We start from the raw sequence: 17,911 nt of genomic DNA, 5'->3' as shown, positions 1-17,911 counted from the left end.
TGTAGGTGTTTATTGATATGAACTCTCCTCTTAGAAAACAGCTTTTGCTGCATCCCTTGAATTTTGGAATGTTGTATTTTCATATTCATTTGTCTAAAGATATTTTTTCATCTTCCTTTTGATTTCTTGTTTGACACTGGTCATTTAGGAGCATGTTCTGTAATTTCCACATATTTGTTATTTTCCAGCTTTCCTTCTGTTACTGATTTCTAGTTTCACACCAAGGTTGTCAGAAAAGATACTTGATATGATTTGAAACTTCTTAAATTTGCTTAAACATTTTTTGGGACCTATCATATGATCTGTCCTGAAGAATGTTCCATGTGCACTTGAGAAAAATGTGTATTCTGCTGCTGTAGGATGGAATGTTCTACAAATCTTTGTTATGTCCATTTGGTCTAAAGTATGGTTCAAGTACAATATTTCCTTGTTGATTTTCTGTCTGAATGATCTATCCATTGCTGAAAGTGTGGATCGAAGCCCCCTACCATTATTGTATTGTTGTCTATTTCTCCCTTCAGATCTGATAGTATTTGCTTAATATATTTAGGTGCTTCAATGTTGAATGCACCTTATTTGTTCAAATAAGGATCATAGCAAGATGTACATGTGGCATCTGGTGGTTGTATCTTTTGTCTCTTTTAATAAAAGGTAGGAGTTATTCTAACACTCCTGCCACACACACACATACACACACACACTTTTCTTTTCTTATCCATTGACTTGTTGAAAATACCAGGACAGTTATGTAAGTTGTCTTACGTTATAAACAATGCTAGGGATTTTTATTGTTTTTTTCATGGTCCTGTTTAGAATTTTTCTTTTTCATGCCCTGTATTTCCTTGAAAAATAAGTTAGATGTAAAGGCTTTTTCAGCATAGGTTTAATGTTGTGGGCAGAAATCTTTAATAGATGATGCTGGTTCTACTTATAGCACATTCAGAGATAGAAAACATTTGGTTGTCCACTGCCGGTGTTGCTGTGGTTGATCACTGGGCTTGAGCAGTTAGAGCCTGATTGCTCCATTGTCAAGTTAGATTTGTATTGCTTGCAATCATAAAATAATCCACAGGGTAGTACTTTGTCACCATGCAAATATTGAGCTCCTCAGCACCTCTCCCTAATGGTTTAGCATGCACTGATAAGCTTTGCCTGAATAAATTATTTCAATATGAATTGCAAAAAGAAATTAATTTTAATTGTATTACTTAATCCATATTGATTAGTTTCCATTCAAAAAAAGAATCTCTTTTTAACAGACACAATTTGGCTATCCTGAAATTCATTTCCAATTAGAATGGAAGAATAAATGCTTAATCCTTTCTTCTCAATTAACAGTGTATATGTTAAGGAGTTAGTATAACAGTCATCACCCCCAATAACAAATAAGGCTTTTATTTTCTTTTCTCTTTTTGGAAATCATTATGGAGTATATCCATATGTTTCAATCTATTACAGCCATTTTTCTTTCAATCATAAGATTGCCCCCAGCTTTGGTCAAGGAGCCCTTGGTTCCTCCGCTATTTTTGACAATACTCAATCAGGCTTGAAAGCCTCCTTGTTTTCTGGCACAACAAACTCTCTTTGGCTCAACCTTTACATTACCTGCCTCACATCTGGAAATCACTCTAGTCCTAAGGAACCTTGTTATTTGTGGTGAACTATATATAGAGACTAAAATCATAGTACTACATAGGCATATTGTTAGAGGTAGCATTTTCTCCCTTTCATGAAAAGAGCTAGGAAATATAATTTGTTATTAGAAAAAAAAAATGAGTTCATATGGTTATTTCCAATACACATTGAACATTATAGGATTTTCATTTAGATTATTTTATTTTATACTGATTTCTTTTAGACTACATAAAAAATTAAATATTACTACTATTAAAATTAAAATGGAATAAAATTAGTATATTGAATGAAAAACATTATAGTTTTTTAATCCTTAGAATATATTACTCCAAAATATCACTATTTAAATAAAAGGGTATCTACGCTAAATTATTAAATACAGACCAATGAAAGAAAATATTGATTTCAGAAAAATTTTTAAAAGGCATTTCAAATCAGTGGCATCTCAGTCTGTTTGGGATGCTGTAATACCATACCATAAGTGAGATTGCTTATAAATGGCAGAAATTTATTTCTCATAGTTCTGGGGGTTATAAGTCCAAGATTGAGGTGCTAGCAGATTCAGTATCTCTTGAGGACCTGCTTCCTGGTTCAAAGATGAGCATCTTCTCTTTATAACCTCATACAGGAATCAAGCGAGGGAGCTCTCTAGGGTCTCTTTTATAAGGGCACTAATCTCATTCATGAGGGCTTGCCCTAATCACCTCCCAAAGGACCCACTCCTTCATATCATCATACTGGGGGTTAGAACTCAACCTATGAATTTGGGAGAACACAAACATTCAGTCTGTAGCAAGTGGTGAATATATCAACATTCAATAAATGGTATGCATATATCCAGCCACAGACTTGGAAAAAAATATGTTAGTTTCCCCTGTCATAATAGATGCAAAAAGCAAATTTTACCTGAGTTCAAAAGCTAAATGCAAAGATCAAAAGTATTATAATAAACATATTTTTTAAACTTTCTATCTTAAAGAAAGGAATGGCCTCCTAAACAAGATGAAAAATCCTGATTCAAAAACGAAACGATTAAAGACTACTTGAAACAAAAGTATAGGATATAGGACACTATGTGAAAATATTTTCAAATGCATTATATATACCATTATATAATAAAGAAGGATTCCTATAAATTAATATTTAAAAGCCAAACTTTGATTAAAAGAAGAAAGATGTGGGATAGACTGGTGATGGGTAGTAAGGAGGGCACACATTGCATGGTGCACTGGGTGTTATACGCAACTAATGAATCATCGAACTTTCCATCAGAAACCGGGGATGTACTGTATGGTGACTAACATAATATAATAAAAAAACATTAAAAAAAAAAAAAGAAGAAGAAAGATGTTGGGCACCTGGGTGATTCAGCTGGTTAAGCCTCTGCATTTGGCTCAGGTCATGATTCCAGGGTCCTGGGATCAGGCTTCGCATGTGGCTCCCTGCTCAGCTGGGAGCCTGCTTCTTCCTCTCCCTCTGCCGCTCCCCCTTGCTGGTGCGCGCGCATGCGCGCGCTTTCTCTCTCTCTGTCAAATAAATAAATAAATAAATAAATAAATAAATAAATAAATAAAATATTTAAAGAAAGAAAGAAGAAAAGCAAGCAAACAAGCAAGCAAGCAAACAACAAATAAACAAAGATGTGAGGGGTGCCTGAGTGGCTCAGTTGTTTAAGTCTCCAACTCTTGATTTTGGCTCAGATCACAATCTCGGGGTCATGGGATCAAGCTCCAAGATGGCTCTGAGATGAGCATGGAGCCTGCTTAAGACTCTCCCTGTCCCACTGCCCTTCCCCCCTTTGCTCATGCTGTCTCTCTCTCTCTCTCTAAATAACAATAACTAAAAAAATGTGAACATGTAATTTACAAAAAGAGAAATACAAATAAATATCTGAAAAGATGTTCTGCCTCACTAATATGTAAGAAAATACAAGTTAAAATAAAAGCAAAAGGGGCACCTGTGTGGCTCAATCGTTTGAGTATCCAACTTTTGATTTCAGCTCAGGTCATGCATGATCTCAGGGTCCTGACATCGAGCCTGCAGTCAGGCTCCATGCTCAGTGGGGCGTCTGCTTGAGATTCTCTCTCCTTCTGCCCCTCCCCCTGCTTAAGCTTTCTTTTTCCTCTCCCAAATATATAAATGAATGTTTTCAAAAATAATAAAAATAAATATATAAATAAAAGTAAAATATCATTTTGGCAAAGATATTGACAAAAGTCAAAATGATTCAACGTTTGCCAGGAAACAGGAAATGGAAATTCTTTAAAAAGTTATGGTGAGGGGTGCTTGGGTGGCCCAGTCAGTGAAGCATCTGCCTTTGGTTCAGGTCATGATCTCGGGGTCCTGGGATCGAGCCCCCTGCTCAGTCTCCCTGCTCAGCAAGGAGTCTGCTTCTCCTTTTCCCTCTGCCCCTCCCCCCCACTTGTGTGTACTCTCTCTCAAATAAATATTTAAAAACTTTTTTAAAAAGTTATGGTGAGGGGGCGCCTGGGTGGCTCAGCCTTTAAGCGTCTGCCTTCAGCTCAGGGCGTGATCCCAGAACACTGGGATCGAGCCCCGCATCAGGCTCCTCCGCTGGGAGCCTGCTTCTTCCTCTCCCACTCCCCCTGCTTGTGTCCCCTCTCTCGCTGGCTGTCTTTCTGTCAAATAAATAAATAAAATCTTAAAAAAAAAAAAGTTATGGTGAGAGTGTAAACTGGTACATCTTTTTTGAAGGGCAGTACGTTAATCAATCAGAATGTTGAATCTTTATGGAGCAGGAGTTTCATTTCTAGTCTTCTAAGCCCTTAGAAATATACACAGGCAAAATAATTTTTGTCCAAGAATATTCATTAAAGCATTGCTTATTATAATGAAATCTTAAATAATCTCCTTGTCTATTGATGTATAAGTAGTTAAAATTTTGTGGTATATTTATAATGTAAGAAAAACACATGTATATTGATTTAAGGAGATATTTATGCTACAAAATATGTGTGATATGATCTAATTTACATTTAAAAACATATATAACATATGTGTTATCTTATATGTGGACTTGGTTCTTGTCATATGTTAATATGAATAGATAGCATCTCTGTGTAGTCTATGTGACATAGACAGAAAAAATAATAGCTAGCAACAGGATTTGTTTTACAGAGAAAACTATTTGGGGGAAAAAAATCTGATAAACACTTGAAATAAATAATAAACCCAGAGAACAGATGTTGTTTTATACCAAGGTTTCACAGAACAAGGCAATAACACTGTGCATGACCCAGGAGAGTAATATTCCAGAGGAGGGGGAGGCGGCAAAACAGATAAGAGAGAATGAAGGATGAGAAGAAAGAACCCCAGAAAAATGAAAGACGGGGGAGGGTGACCACACAAAAGTGGTTAAGGGGCCAAGAAGAAACACTTTAAAGAAGAATTTCTAAAATGAGATTTTGAGACGTTTGCAGCATTACTCAAAGGGATTCTTCCGAGTGACATACAACTCACCCAAAATCTGAAATAGTATAAACACTCTCTGTGGGTGAAGTTACTGTATTTAAAAAAAGAAAGATAGAAAACACCCACAGTGAAGGAGCTGATGTAACCTCTAGGGAATACAATATCGAACAGTTATATGTAAAGAAGGATTTAGACACAAAGGTGACAATATTAACAATAATACAATAAAAAGACTCCAGGCATCCAGAGAAATCTTATGAAAGCTGTGGAACTACTGCATGGGTTGGAGTTTTAAATCATTCTGTTGAGCCCTTGATGGCTCAGGAGACCCCACCCAACATCTGATTTATACATGGTCTGGACTGCTTGATTTTTTTTTTTTTACTATGGCAATTTATCAATACTCTATAAAGAGAAGGGAGAAAGGGAGGAGGGATGGATAAAGAAAAGAAGACATAGACAGCTGGCGCCCTGTAACGAACTAGAACCAGGAACAAAACTAGGTAAATAATGTCCAATAATCACTCATCTTCCCTCCACTAGTTCCAACTCAGTGTATCCATTTCAGTTAATAATATTACTGTTTAACCAATCACTTCACCTTAAACTATCTTTATTTTTCATTACTCAACTTTCCATTCTCCTTTACATCAATTAGCTGCAATGCCCTGATATATTAAACCTGACTGAAAATAAAAATCCCTGGGGCACCTGGGTGGCCCGGTCGGTTAAGCATCTGACTCTTAGGTCATGATCTCAGTATCGTAGGATTGAGCCCCACAAAGGGCTCCACTCTCAGTGTGGAGTCTGCCTGAGATTCTCTCTCCCTCTCCCCCTCCAGCTCATTCATTCTCTCTCTCTCTCTAATAAATAAATAAATCTTAAGGAAGGAAGGAAGGAAGGAAGGAAGGAAGGAAGGAAGGAAGGAAGGAAGAAAGAAAGAAAGAAAGAAAGAAAGAAAGAAAGAAAGAAAGAAAGAAAGAAAGAAAGAAAGAAAGAAAGAAAGAAAGAAAGAAAAAGAAAGAGAGGGAGAAAGAAAGAAAGAAAGAAAGAAAGAAAGAAAGAAAGAAAGAAAAAGAAAGAAAGAAAGAATCCCCTTCCCTCTGAAAAAGGCATCCTCTTCATCCTGGAGCTTCATAAGAAAGTCCATGTTCTGCAGAGAAAAAGATGAGATGCTCACCAAACCAGCCAGATCAGGGATAATCAAGCCTGGTATTGAAATAGTGACAGATAATGCAGGGTGTTCAACCTCATATCCCAATCCAATATCATATCTACTATATACTGTATACTATATACAGTGGTATATTCATTTCCATTCAAGTGCCTTCACTTCTTACCTAGAGGATGGCAGGTGCCTACTACCTATTCTGGCATCTTGTTTCTACCCACTCCACTCCAGTCAGTGCAAAGATTCTTGATGAATATTTGTTTCAGTCGTAGTTCTAGATCGTAAATCACCAAAACTGACTTGGTCTAACTTGAGCAGAAAAAGTATTATACACAAACTATCGGGAAGTCCTTAGAATCAGTTTGAAGACTACTGAGCCACATTCAGGAAATTGAAAAGAATCCAAGAGGGTGACAAAGTGGGAAACACAGTCAAAGCCATGTTACAAGAAGAGTTGGAGGAGGACACCCTGCTGGAGCTCTGGCAACTAAACACTCTCCACCACCCTAGCTAGATACATTGGTAACATGATAGGTCACTATATGTCACTACATCATTGTGTGAATCCTTCAAGTTAAAGAATTGCACAGGAGTTTCTAATTGGCTGAGTCAAGGTTATGTGGTTCCAACTTCAAGTGGGGATAAGAAATGTCTGACTGTTGGGGCGCCTGGGTGGCTCAGTCGTTAAGCATCTGCCTTTGGCTCAGGTCATGATCCCAGGGTCCTGGGATCCAGCCCTGCAACCGGCTCCCTGCTCAGCGGGAAGACTGCTTCTCCCTCTCCCACTCCCCCAGCTTGTGTTTCCTCTCTTGCTGTCTCTCTCCAACAAATAAATAAATAAAAATCTAAAAAGAAAAAAAAAAGGAATGTCTGACTATCTTTGGTTTCCACAGTGGAAAACAGACCTCAGCCTCCAACTAATACCTCATAACAGAAAATTCCCCCAAAACAGCAAGAGTGATCAGATTCTGGGTAACCAAAAAATAATAATAATAATGTTAACTACAGTCTTCTTTAAAGAAAACTCTGACATCAACTAATCTCCAGCAAAGGAGGCAAGAATATACAATGAGGAAAAGGCAATCTCTTCAATAAATGGTGCCGGGAAAACTGGAGAGCTTCCTTATGCCATACACAAAAACAAAGTCAAAATGGATTAAAGACCTAATTATGAGAACTGAGACTATAAAATTTCTATAAGAGAACCTAGGCAGTCATTTCTTTGACATTGGTCTTAGCAATATTTTTTCTACATATGTCTTCTCAGGCACAAGGAAAACAAAAACAAAAATAAACTATAAGGACTACATCAAAATAAAAAGCTTTTGCACAGGAAAGGAAACCATCAAAAAACAAAACAAAACAAAAACCCAATCTACTGAATGAGAAAAGATATTTGCAAATGATATATCCAGTAAGGGGTTCATATACAAAATATATAAAAATAAACTTATACAACTCAATGCAAAAATAAACCAAACAAACAAATAATTCAATTTATTTTCAGACCACAATGCTTTAAAACTTGAAGTCAATCACAAGACAAAATTGGGAAGGAACACAAATATGTGGAGGTTAAAGAGCATCCTACTAAAGAATGAATGGGTCAACCAGGAAATTAAAGAAGAATTTTTAAAAATACATGGAAACAGCTGAAAAGAAATGTGACAGTTCAGAACCTTTGGGATGCAGCAAAGGCGGTCCTAAGAGGGAAGTATATAGCAATATAGGCCTTCCTCAAGAAACAAGAAAAGTCTCAAATACACAAACTAACCTTACACTTAAAGGAGCTGGAGAAAGAACAACAAATAAAGCCTAAATTCAGCAGGAGAAGAGAAAGATTAGAGCAGAAATCAATGATATAGAAATAAAAAAAAAAAAAAACAGAACAGATCAACAAAACTAGGAGCTAGTTCTTTGAAAGAATTAACAAAAGTGATAAACCCCTAGCCAGACTTATTAAAAAGAAAAGAGAAAGGACGCAGATAAATAAAATCATGAATGAAAGAGGAGAGATCACAACAAATATAACATTGTATGTCAACAATATTTAAATTAAAAAAAAATAAGGAAACCTTTACCTTTGCATCTACATTCCTAAATATAGCACCAAGGCAATAATCTCTCTATCCTTGAAATAGCTTTCTAGCCTTCTCTTCTCTTCTTTCTTTTAATTCATTCTTCATTGACTATTCCCCATTCCCACTGCACTTCTCAGGTATACTTTCTGCTGGTAATCATCCTTCCTTATTTCTACCTACACCAAAGATATACCATCTTCAAGACTCCTCCTCAAATGCAACCTCTTTCAAAAATTTTCCTTGTTTTGGGGCACCTGGGTGGCTCAGTTGGTTAAGCAACTGCCTTCAGCTCAGGTCACAATCCCGGGGTCCTGGGATCAAGCCCCGCATTGGCCTCCCTGCTCAGTGGGGAGCCTGCTTCTCCCTCTCCCTCTGCTCCCCCTGTTTGGGCTCTCTCTCTATCAAATAAATAAATAAAATCTTTTAAAAAATATTTTCCTTGTTTCCAGATAATTTTTCCCTTTTTGGAGGTCCCAATTTATAATACTTACATTCTTCCAAATTTGTATTTTAATTATTTGCATGCATTCTATCTCTCCCTCTAGATTGTAATCTCTTTAAGAACAGCGTATGATATATTTTTTACATTTTTACAAATATCTTCAACATAGGTGCCAAATAAATGTTGAACTAATTATGCAAACGTAGCACTCCAAAGCAGATGTGAAACATAATAATTCACAAGCAGAAATTGGTTGCAGAATTGCTGTGGAACAAAAAGACAAGGATGTAATAATAATAGACATGACCTCTACTTTAAGAAAACTCTATGTAAACATAAAAATCTGAATTTAAGAAATCATCCCTCTTTATACATTTACCGAACAAAAGTAGTCATTTTCAAAAAGAGTCACTATAACCTTAAAAAGGTAAACTTGCTAGGAGTATTAAAATATCATTTAATTTGCAAAAATGTTTTTAAATATCTATTGTATAAAGAAAGCTGCACATATACATAAATCCTTTCATCAAACTCCTACTCTTCCAAAAATATCTTCCCTGGCTCTGTGATCTATAAGTAAGCAGAAAAAGAGACAAGAGCCGGGGGGGGGGGGGGTTGGCGGGGGAGAGAAAGCTGATCTAACAGAAACTACAAATGGTGATTGAAGGGTTTGGAAAAAGATCTATTAAAAGAGGTCAAGAGAATGGGTATTATTCAGCGTGAAGATTAAAGGTTGATTTGAGACAATTTAATAACAATCTATAAATACATGAAGGGCTCTCACACAGGGAATAATCACCAGCTTTCCCTAACTTCGATTTGGACCAGAACAAGAGGAAAATTTGTTAGATAAAGAGAAAAAATGTTGATAGTAGTAATTACTTAATACTAAAATGCATAGGTAAGGAGGATTGTGGACTCTTATTCCCTGTAAACTGGCTTTAAAATGTGGCTTAAAACATACAACCTGCCTAGAGGTAAAGAAAGACACTAGATAAATTTTCAAAGAAGTCCCCTGAGATCGCTAGAGTCAGAAGTTTTAAATTTATTTCTCTTTCAGATAATCTTACTGTTTTTTGGATTCCTTGTTTCAACTAAGAAAGCTGTGTTGAAAGAGTAATTTTAGGACTTTGTTATAATCCAGTTTTCACCCACATCCATCAAAAAGTTTTGTCATTTTGATGATTACTTTCTGGCATCTATCTGAGTGTTAAACACAGGAAGAACCCAAGAAGGAGTTCTAGCAAAGTATGACTCCTCCACCACCATAGCTCTACCTTCTCCCATGCTCCAAAGCTCAGTTATATTTGGATCAAAGAATCTCTTCTGCCTCTGTTGTAAGAAACTGGGAATGCTGATACAGATCAAGAAAATTAAGAAAGGGAAAGAGAAAAATTGTGTGAAGATAGCCAAGGTACAACTAGCCTTAAGGTTAACCACGTTATATTTTAGGTTAAAATTTCAATTTGTTTCAACTATCTTCAAATTACCAGAGGAAACTAACCAAGTGTGTTGCAAGTCTCAGAATTTAAAGAAAACAAACAAAAAAATTAAAAAACCTCTATAGAGTAGCAATGCATTTAATTACAGGAAGTTAAAGAGTTGTTAAAACAATTTTATCAGGGTTCTCCAGAAAAGCAGAAGAAATACAATGTACACAGAGACAGAGACAGACAGACAGAGAGAGATTTTAAGAAAGAGATTTTCTCACAACATTGTGTGGGCTGGCAAATCTTATAACAGATCAGTTAGCTAGTAACTCAGACAAGAGTTGATGTTAGAGTCTTGAGTCCCAGATTTGTAGGGCAGTCTGGCTGGCTGGAAATCCAGACAATATTTCTGTGTTACTGTGCAAAGAAGGCACAATTCCTTCTTTGTTAGGAACTCTCAATTCTCATTCTTAAGGACTTCAACTGATTGGATGAGGCCCACCCATATTCTCAAAAGTAATCTTTACTACAGTCAACTGATTGCAGGTTCTAATCACATTTACAAAATACTTCACATCAACATCGAGCTAGTGTTTGACCAAACAACTGAACACATAGTCTAGCTACATTGATGCATAAAATTTAACCATCATAACTGGTTTCCTTGTTTTTAAACTTAGTAAGTGAGGGTTTTTACTGATTTTGTTGTTCTAAAGTCTCTGAATCTCTTCAATAAACATCTTTGATAATAGCAATAGATGACTTGCAAATAATTTGATTTGTGTATGCATTCATTTAGTCAACAAATATTTATTGAGCATTCATATTCCTGGCACTGTTCTAGGTACTTGGGATACAGAAATAAAGAAGATAGAAAGGGCCTTGTTGGTTTGCAATGTCAGGAGTTCCCTGGGTGAAATTCGGCACTGTCCCCCACACACAGATGGCAAGGCAGGCCAATCCAGATTGGCAGGTGGCAGTTTTAATAAGCAAGGGAACTTACATACAAGGCTTGTTCTGAGTGGCCACAAAATGAGTAAATCTCTGCACCCACCTGACAGAATCTTAAGAGTTTATATAGAGGCTTTACTAAGGCTTAGTCACATATACTGTCCAGATGGTCTCAGTAACACATTACTTTCTCAAGGCTGCATCCTTTGAGTAGCAACCAGTATAGGAACAGTGGCAGAACATACATTCCAAGGAGAGGAGAGGAAGAAAAGAGCTTCCAATTGCCTGGGGCCAGTTTGCAGGTCAACCGGCCAACATGCCCTCTTGATGACCTTCTCCAATAGCTCTTGCCATCTTGGACCTTATCTTCCTCTTATTTAGAGTACTTATTGCCACTCAATATTATAATTTACATCTACTAGTTTATTTCTTAATATACCTCCGCAATAATATTATTTCCCATAAGCTGGGAACATTTTTGGTGTTTTTTAGTTGCTTTACACCCAACACATACAGATCCAGATTGATAATACGTAGCCAACATGTACTAAATAAATTAATTTGTAGTCCATTACAGTCTTTCCATCTTGCAGATGATAAAACAAAGACCCAGAGAAGTTGATTTACTTAAAGTCATACAATTTTAGCTATTCAACCAGAAATAAACTGTGGATATTCAACTTCAAATATCTTCCAATAAATCACACATATAAAAAGCACATTCAACAAACATGTATGAAAACCACGTCAGTTTATGAAAATAATGGTCCCAATAAAGAGCAATTACATTCATGAATTAATCCAAGAGTATCATTCATTCATCTTCCTCCCTTCATAAAATTAACGTCAGTTTGACTACCTTCTTCAATCTTGAGTTAAAAAAAAATAGCCTTGGTATTTTAGAAGAAAGGTATAACTAGACTCCACTGACAATTGCCCAAGATGAGCATCAAGAGTTTCAGAGCCCTAATATAAATTACTCTCTCAACCTACTCTAACTTTGATACACATAGCTTAGCACTTAAATTAAACTGTAACATTTGACAGTCTAGCTTGAGGTTTCTCCAAAGGTAACCCTATTTCCTACTGGAAATTAATTTCATGAGGTTGAAGTGAAAACACACCCCCAACTCCTGTATTTCCTTCTGCACCCCAGGTGCAGGAAGGGAACCACAGCCAGAGCAAATCATCCAAAGTATTCCATTTCTCAGAAAATGGTTCAAAGAAGGTACGTGTTTCACATAGAGCCCATCAGAGGCCATCTATGAGTTTCCTTTAAGGTCACTAAGTATAACAACCCTGAAGTTTAAAGCTGCTGGCAGTAATCTCTTCAATCATATGGGGAGAGTTAGCCTATAAACGGTATCAGTAGAGAGATTTAGCAGAGAGTAAAACTAAAACATGGAAGAATGAGAAACATAATAATACAATTTGAGTACATAGATCCAGTTATGTCCGAATTTTGTATTTTTAATTATGTGGGTCAATAAATATATATTTTTAACTTAAGGATGTTTAACAAGAAAAGTTCTGATAAATACAGTCTTATAAGCGTAAGCTCTACGAATGCAGACATTTTCATATATTTTGATTCACTGCTGTATCATCAGCATCTACCATGGTACCTTAGCATCTAAAAGGCATTCAATAAACATGTAAAATAATACATCCAGTGTTCGTAGTGCCTATGACACCATGGTTAAAATCTGCAAAGGAAGTCAAACAAGATCTCTATCACTTATTAAATCACAAAGCCCAAAAGAGCTGCTATGCACCGTGATGTCAGTTATCTCATTAATCTTAGTAACACAGGAGATAGGCATTATTATCCTCATTTTACAAATGAGGAAATTGAACTCGGAGAGGTTAATTAATTTGCCCAAGGTCATGCACTAAATGATGGAGCTGGGATTGAAGCCCAGGTGTTCCATCTGACTCTAATGTCTACACATGTCTCTAAAATTACAATATTATACTTTTTATTTTGAGAATATTTTTTATCAGTGTCCTTAGTCATTTGACACAATAGGGCAATGTTAATCCAACTTTCTATTTTTCAGTAAAAATTTCAAGGAACTGAAGGTCAAACACCATACCGAATCAAGCAGCAAGTGTAGGAAGGCTGTAAATAGATTGTTAGACTCACCACTTGCTGTTAAACGCTGTCTTAATCATTTTGGGCTAATATAAGAGTATACTGGATCAGATAGTTTAAATAGCAAATATTTATTTCTCACAGTTCTAAAAGCTGGAAAGTTCAAGACCAGGGTGTTAGCAGTTCCAAAGTCTAGTGAGGACCCACTTCCTGGTTGGTGGATGGCCATCTTCTTTAAACTAGGAAACAGAATATTAATAAACTCTAGATTCTGGGTAAGCACTACGTAAGACAAAACCAACAAGGACAGAACTGGAGGAGAGTAAAATAGGAAGTGGTGCATTCTTGGGCCTAATAGGTCTCAGAAACTTCCCACAAATAACTACGTTCAGAAGGAGAGGGCCTTACAGTAAACAGAAACTTCTAGAGCAGCTCCCCAAATAAACAGGATAGTATTGCTGGGGTCATAAAAGCAGTAAAGTGATAGAAAATCTTGATGAATGTTGCCAAACAACTTACATAGTAAGTCCCTCACTCTGTCAGTTAAAAGCTATGAGGAGATGTGGGAAAAACAAATAATAAAGGCAGGAGCCTTGTTAAATCATATCAGCTCTGAGGGCCAAAGACCTAGAACAAGAGTCTATATTTTCAATACCTGACTAAGCTGCAGAAGAAAGAAGCCTTGAATAATAAAGCCCCTTTCCATTCAAATCCATCCTAAAATAACCTCTCATCACCAGATCAGGAAAATCGACCCAATTCAAAATGCATAACATAAAATAAATTTGGTCTGGTTCCATATAAGCAGAGATGAAAATAAGTAACTAAATTTTACAACAACTGGTGAAAACTCATCAAAAAATTTTGTTTTGAAGCAGATGAAAATTTTAATATAACATTCCCAAATAAACTTCTAAAAAAACAATCCTTCAGGAAGCAATAGCAGTTGTGAAAGAACACAAAATAGAAATAGAGGACTCATAGAAGAAAGAACCATAAAATATGCAGAACTCAAGAAAGAAACTGAAAAAAAAATTTAGAAATAGAGAAAATTATAAAGACCATAACAGAAAACAGACACCACAGAAAAAAAACACTAACTGACAGTATATAAAAAAGAGAAATGTGAATAAAATAAAACACATATTGAAAAACAGAAGAAAGATTTCAAGGGAAGTAAATAGACATAAAAGAGAAGCAAAGGAGATCCCACATGTATTTAAATCCCTAACATTAAAAATAAAAATCATGGAATAAAGAAATAATTGAAACTTTAATTAAGAAAATTATTTGTGCATTAAATAACAACAACAATAATAAGGCATTGAATGAAGAACATATATCCTGAAATGGTACACTGTGTACCTGGGAAAACATCCAGACTAACACCAAGATGTTCCCCAGTAAAATTATTAGAAATCAAACAGAAAGATTACTTGGACATTTAGCAAACAAATCAAGACATGCATAAATGATAGAAAATTAGAATGACATCAAATTTCTCACTGCAGCATCAACACCAAGATATAGTGAGAAATACCTATAAGTTATTCAAAAAAAGAAAATGTAAGATGAACATTTTATTTTCACCAAAGCTTTCCTTTAAGTATTTAGGCAATTGTCTTAACATTAAGGAACCAAGGGAATATTTCACCAACTGTCCTTTCTTGGAAATCTATTACAGAACAATCTCTATATAATGAAGAAATTATTGGAGAAATTTTGCTAAAAGGAATGATACACAATAATTATATTCAAACTAAAATTGAGACTAAAATATGACGATTAGGGGCAAAGTATGGCATGCAAATGTTAAATATGATCTGGCAACTTAAAAATAGCACAAAATAGAGTGATATCACCAAGATAGAAGGATAGAAGGTTCCAGCCCTCATGCTTCCAGAGAAATACCATTTTGACAACCAGACATTAACAAAAATACTTTCATAAGAGCACTGGCATCCAGATGAGAAAGTCTGGCAAACAGGAGCACAGAATTGAGAAGAGGTGCACTGAAGAGACACTGAGGAGGACAGTTTCATTTTATCTGTATTACCTCTCCTTCAAAAGTGCATAGTGCAGTGCCAAGAGAGTTCCCCTTGGCCTGGAAGTTCTCTTATGGGGGAAAGACAGCAAAGCAAGCATCCAATTTCACCAAAGACCCAAGTTCCAGGCCTACCTGCAAGACAACAGCACCAGTCCCATTCATAGACCTTAGCACCTGGCCCACCCACGGACCCCAACATCAGACCCTCTTGTGAACCCTACCACCATGTCCACCCATTTGCAGACTCTAACACCAGGCCTGCTTATCCTGCAGACACCAGCATCAGACCCATCTATGTACTCTACCAGCTGGCCTACAAAGAATTCCTGATTGCGCTAACTGGTGAAGGTTTTGCCCTGCCAAAGCCAGTAGGTACAGACTAGAAAAAAAAATTACTTTTTCAAATGTATAGTTATCAAAACAAGGCTACAAAGATCATGAAAAATGAGGGAGCCCTGAAACTACTAAAGGAACAAAATAAAGCTCTAACAATCAAAACTAAAGAAATGGAGATCTGTGAACTACCTGAAAAGAATTCAAAATAATTGTCTTAAAGAAGATCAGTGAGCTACACACAAACACAGATATGCAGTGAAATAAAATCAAGGAAAAATACATGAGTAAAATGAGAAGTTCAACAAAGAGATAGAAACCATAAAGAAGAGCCACACAGAAATTATAGAGCTAAAGAATACAATAACTAAAATGAAAAATTCAATGTAGAGCTTCAACCACACACTTGATCAAGCAAAAGAATGAATGAGTGAGATTAAAGAGAAATAATTTTAAATTAGAGTCAGAGGAACAAAAAGAAAAAAATATTAAAAAGAGTGTAAGAAACCTATGGGAGTTATAGGATACCAACAAAACAATCTATATGCATATTATGGGAGTCCCAGATGGCACAGAGAAAGAGAAAGGGGTACAATTTATTTAAAGAAATAAAAGCTAAAAACTTCCCAAATCTAAAAAGAGAAATAGACACCCAAAATCATGAAGCCTAAAAGACTCCAAGATGTTAAAACTAAAAAAATTTACAATGATACACAATAAAATTAAATTTTCAATAGTCAAAGATAAAGGGAAAATTTTGAAATCAGGAAAAGTGACTCATTATATACAAGGGAAGCCCCATAAGACAATCAGTCAATTTTGCAGCAGAAGCCCCACAGCCCAGGGAAAGGGTGGGATGATATATTCAAAGTGCTAAAATTTAAAAATCCTGCCAACCAAGAATACTATACCTGGAAAAATTATCTTTTAAAAATGAGGGAGAGTGATGTCTGGGTTGCTCAGTTGGTTAAGTGTCCAACTCTTGATTTTGACTCAGGTCATGATCGCAGAGTCATGGGATCAAGCCCCATGTCAGCTTCCACGCTGAGCATGGAGCCACCTTAAGACTTTCTCTCTTCCTCTTCCTCTACCCCTCCCCCCTGCTTGCACATATTCTCTCTTAAAAAAATAAATAAAATAATAAAATGAGGGAGAGATAAAGTTTCTCCCAGAAAAACAGAAACTGAGGGAGTTCATTATAATTAGATCTGTTTTATAAGAAAGGTTAAAGTGAATTTTTTAAGTTGAAATGAAAGTATATTAAAGAGAAACATGAAAATATAAGTCTCAATGAGAAAGGTAAATATATAGACAAATACAGAATAATGCAATATGGTAAAAGTGTTGAGTAAATCACTTTTAATCCATTATAAAAGTTAAAAGATGAAAGCGTTACGATTAACTATGGCCACAAAAATTGGTTAATGAATACACAATAGGAAAAACAGTAAATTCTGACATCAAAATCATAAAGTGGGGGGAGGAGTAAATGTGTAGAGGGTTTCTTTCAATAAAACAAAAAAAGGTCATATTTATTCTATATATCAGATGACATCAATACATATGTCTTTCTTTCACACACTTCATTTTATAGTTTTTAATCTTTAATTCTATTTTACTTAAAAGAGTAAGATATAGGATTTCAAAAATTTGTTTTATAATATAAATTATCAGCTGAATAAATAGAGGGTACTCATTGCATAGGAATGAATTTTCACTCTGAGAGAACTTGTAGTATTTTGTATGCAATTGAAGGTAAATTGTCATCAGCTTAAATGAGACTTACATCAAAAAATTTTATGCAAGCCTCATAGTATTGATGAAAACCTATAGTAGATACGAAGTGAAAACCTATAGTAGATACAAGAAAGGTAAAGAGAAAAAAATGAAATCACTGAATCACAAAGAAGGTTAGCAAGAAAGAAAGTGAGGAACAAAAGAACAGCAAAATAGACAAAATGATTAACAAAAGGGCAAGAATAAGTCCTTACATATCAATAATTACTTTAAATATAAATGGATTAAACTAATCAATTAAAAGACACTGAGTGGCTGAATGGATTTAATAAAACAAGATCCAAAAATATGCTGTCTACAAGAGACCCACTTTATTATTTTTTTTGAGAGAGAGAAAGGAGGGGGGGGAGTGGCAGAGAGGGAGGGAGAGGGAATCTCAAGCAAACTCCACACTGAGTGCAGTGCTCAACATGGGGCTCAATCTCATGACCCTGAGATCATGACCTGAGCTGAAATCCAGAGTCAGACACTTAACCAACTGAGCCACCCTGGTGCCC

The 17,911-nt window shown here is 35.8% G+C and overlaps 1 long non-coding RNA gene across 3 annotated transcripts in view; it reads right to left on the bottom strand.

Moving 5' to 3' along the window:
* LOC123789316 (uncharacterized) overlaps positions 1-17,911 on the bottom strand; it is a 345,463-nt gene that overhangs the window by 121,235 nt on the left and 206,317 nt on the right. For all 3 annotated transcript variants that reach the window (XR_015724028.1, XR_015724027.1, XR_015724026.1), the window contains one exon: positions 2,994-3,161. This is a non-coding gene — a long non-coding RNA (uncharacterized LOC123789316). The remainder of the gene's footprint in view (positions 1-2,993; positions 3,162-17,911) is intronic.

This window comes from Ursus americanus, chromosome 3 (genome assembly GCF_024610735.1).
Source record: "Ursus americanus isolate L20-20 chromosome 3, mUrsAme1.1.p, whole genome shotgun sequence".
Taxonomy (NCBI): Eukaryota; Metazoa; Chordata; class Mammalia; order Carnivora; family Ursidae; genus Ursus; species Ursus americanus.
The sequence above is the reverse complement of the archived record's forward strand: the minus strand, read 5'-3'. Positions and strand labels throughout refer to the sequence as shown.